General features: G+C 43.4%; 1 long non-coding RNA gene across 1 annotated transcript; it reads right to left on the reverse strand.

Moving 5' to 3' along the window:
• LOC116545096 lies at nucleotides 1-4,083 on the reverse strand. The gene is made up of 3 exons (XR_004266182.1): nucleotides 3,942-4,083; nucleotides 3,584-3,590; nucleotides 1-12 (listed from the first exon to the last, which is right to left on the reverse strand). It is a non-coding gene; the product is annotated as an uncharacterized LOC116545096 (long non-coding RNA).

A 4,083-nucleotide genomic window follows, 5' to 3' on the forward strand; every position in this document is an offset into this window, starting at 1 on the left:
GCAGAGGAAACTCTCCTAAGCAGTCCTGAAATTAAAATCTTCTGGTTCAGAACAGTACCATAAGGGCACTTTCTTGTTTTCATTTCTTGCCTTTTAGCAAAAATATGAGAACCAAAATGCAAGGAAATACTCTGTTAGAAGACGTATTTCTGTTGATGATTATATATATAAATAATATTTAACTGTTATATTTTCTTCTATTCACAAAACCTTACATCAAATGCAATTTATTTTATGTGTTTATTTATTCTTTGACTTAGAGTCTCGCTCTGTTGCCCAGAGTGATCTTGGCTCACCACAACCTCCACCTACCAGGTTCAAGCAATTCTCATGCCTCAGTCTCCCAAGTAGTTGAGACTATAGGTTTGTGCCACTACACCTGGCTAATCTTTGTATTTGTAGTAGGGACGGGGTTTTGCCATAATGGTCACGTTGGTCTTAAACTCCTGGCCTCAAGTAATCTGCCTGACTCAGCCTCCCAAAGTGCTGGGATACAGGCTTGAGCCATCACACCCAGCCTCATACATTCTACGTCTATGTGTACATAGCTTTACATTTCAGCCACACAGTAATGGTTTCTTTTTTAAGATGTTAGGTCCTGCATTTTAGTTCAGTTCACTATCTCCTACCCACCCATTTTATAAATTATTTCCCAAAAAATGCATAACAAAAGTGCTTTATAACAATTTCAAATTGCTTTTGCATAATTATTAGAAAATATGTTAGTAAACATAAGCTCACATGACATCAATGATAGGTAGAGCAATCCTAAAATAGGCAGTGCTACCAGGCAGTGTAACATAACACAGTGTAATATGAATGGCAGGTATCTTCAATTAGTTTAACTGAAATATTTATGAACAGATACAACTCTTCAGATATACGTAACTGTATTCCTAAGTTACCAACTGATGCTGTGTATCAGAAAACAAGAGGTTTTCTTAGATAAGTTATGTGCTTCCATTTGCCCTCAGCACCTAGAATGAGGCTCAAAATAACTGAGGGAAGGTAAATCTCATTTTAGCAATAGGTCTATACAATATTAGCACTTTTTAAAAAGCCTGTAACATTTTGTTTGTTACATAGGTATACATGTGCCACGGTGGTTTGCTGTACCTATAAACGTATCATCGAGGTTTCAAATCCCACATACATTAGGTATTTGTCCTAATGTTCTCCATCCTCTTACCCCCACCCCACAACCGGCCCCAGTGTGTGATGTTCCCCTCCCTGTGTCCACATGTTCTCATTGTTTAACTCCCACTTATGAGTGAGAACATGCGGTGTGTGCTTTTTGTTCCTATGTTAGTTTGCTGAGAATGATGGCTTCCAGCTTCTTATGCTTTACTTTCTTATCTTTAAACAAGATGCTGCTGTCAGGTGGGGGAAGAACAAAGGGGCACCAATGGCAACAAACACCCTTACACAGGCAAGGTCTGGCATTTTAACATGCAATCTTTATATTACACGTTAAAAGTCTACATTGACATTTCATGTCTTTTCAAAGTTTTGACCATGAACCATCCCTACCTTTCTTTTAGAACAAGGAAGTAAATAAAGTCTGGTAAGTCACCAGAATAAATCTAGAGACATGTTTTGTGTTAAAGTAAGAATTTTAAAGTAATCAGAGCCTCATGGGTAAACTCCTTTGGGGGAAAAAAACAATGGATTTGTCTGCAGCCCTGGCCATGACATTTCATACCTTTCAGAATTATTTTAAGCACCCTCCATTTTCTTTCCTTTTGTGTTCAAATTACAGTTAGAAGGAAATAAGCACCTATCAAGGTGACTTAAAGCAACCCATTAAGAATACCCTATCATCTCTCCCATGGCAACCTTCATTCTGATTTCAAAGTAGAAATCCCCAAATAGTTCAGTATGAATTGTCCTGAGATTTAGCTACTTTAACAAAGGACTATTAGGCACTTACCTGGTTCCTTCACCTAGATACCATCTGGATAGGTACACAAAAAGAATGGGATGGGTAGTGGAAAGTTGGGATATTCGAGTTTTTATTGAAAAAAGGAAGAGAATATTCCAAAGAAGCTTCAACAAAGTCCCACAGAATAATAAACAGAGCTACAGACAAGAAGAGCCATAAATAAATGGTCCGAGGCCAGCCTGAGAGAATGAGATGAGGGAGCAAGAACTGGGCAATTGGGAGGGGAGGAGAAAAGAAACTGCCTGGACTCTGTGGGGAAAGACTAAGAGGTGGGAATGGGAAGTCAGGGCAGAGCCAGCCTTTGTTTCTGACCAGGCCTGGAAAAGCTGACTACAGGCAAAAAGGAGCCTGAGGTGGGCGATACCCGCTAGGGGACCTTGGGGACAGCAGCAGCAAGAGGGCGTGGCCAGGGCAGATGCCACTGTCACCTCCTTACCTTCAGGCATCTCCTGGTCACAGATCTGGTGAACATGAAGGGCATCACCAGCTTCAAAAGTCAGTTTGGCAGGCTCTGCAGCAGCTGCCATGGGCGCTGCTGCTACCATGTCCTCAGCTGTGGCCTCACAGATTTCTGACTCAGCAGCACATCCTGACCCCTGGTGTTGGTCCAACTCGGGGCTGACCCTGGGGCGCACAAAACAGAACAGAATGTTCCCCATGGGGCGCCTCTACTCCTGTCTGCCGCCACCTGTGCCTCTGCTCACAGTGTTGGCCACACACTCCCGCTGCCCTAGGCGAGACTATGCTGCACTTGCAGAGATGGTCTTGCTGCTGCTCGCCTGCCCGCACCGTGCCGCCTCGCCTGAGTTGACTTGTCTGGGAGGGTGAAGAATAGCAGGCTAATTTAATAGGTTGTGAATCCAACAAGCGCTGAGAGACACAACAACTGCCTATAGAGAGAGTACAGAATGAGCTTCTCCTCCTCCTGTAGTAACCTACAGACTGAAGCCCATTGGCCCAGGTGGAAGCCCAGGCATGTGACTCACAATGCCCTGCCCCACACCTCACAATGCCCCATCCTGGCTGCCCGCCCCTCCCCCGCTGCCTGGGTGCCCCACCCTGTGGCTTATGATGCGGCTGCTCTCCTGGCCCCTCCTGCAGTGCCAGTTGAACTAAGGTTCTCATTCATCACCATCTTCCTGAGCTTTTTAGTTCTAAGAAAAGCACAGGGTGGTCTGTTACTGGAAGCCATCTTCCACTATGACTTCTGTACATAGTCTCAGTAAGCAGAGTGGGTCCCATTAGCAACAAGTTGAACTTTTATTTGCTGACTGAATGTAGATACACCTGAACTATTCACTGCTTTTGGAACAAAATACTCCTCTCCTATCTTCCAATGAGCAGTAGTTTTTGTCTGCAACTTGACCACAGCAATCCCTGGGGCCCTAGCTCTTCTCACTAAAGAGTTATGGCTGTGTGTCTTGAATGACACCTTGGGACCTATCCTGCCTCCACCTCCTTCTCCATAAATAGAAACATAATTTGTCCCTTCAAGCTCTGAAATGCTGAAACTTACCAACTGCCTATTTTCCCCTCTGTTTCTTCCTTCCATGGCAGCAACTTTCAGATTTTCTCTCTTTTACTAACAAAGTACTAAGCATAATTTTGTTATACAAAATCAAGAGCTGTAAAGTAGATTACTACAGTCCTAACTCAATAAAAATAAATACTCAACATCTGGCAAGCAGTTTGTGCCTGACACTGTTCCAAGTGGGCTATGCTCACTTAACCCTCAGAAACAATCTCACAGGTTTCAGAGAAGACATTGAGATGGAGAAGGTAAGTTATCTCCCCAATGGCCACATGACTGCTCAGGCTGGGGCCATTATTTGATCCCAGTAGTATGAATTCCGTAATTCCTTAAGTATGATTATCAGAAAATGTATTGTTCCATTTTCAGACTACTATAAAGTAATACCTGAGGTTGGGTAATTTAGAAAGGAAAGAAGTTTAATTGACTCACATTCCACATGACTGTGGAGGCCAAAGGGAAACTGACATAGCAGAAGGGGAAGCAGTTACTTCTTACATGGCGGCAGGCCACAGAGTGTGAGCATGTGAAGGAGCAACTGTCAAACGTGTAAAACCATCAGATCTCATGAGAACTCACTCGCTATCACAAGAACAGCATGGGGGAAACT

This window comes from Sapajus apella, unplaced genomic scaffold, assembly GCF_009761245.1.
Source record: "Sapajus apella isolate SASKATOON/1434 unplaced genomic scaffold, GSC_monkey_1.0 scaffold246, whole genome shotgun sequence".
Classification (NCBI taxonomy): Eukaryota; Metazoa; Chordata; class Mammalia; order Primates; family Cebidae; genus Sapajus; species Sapajus apella.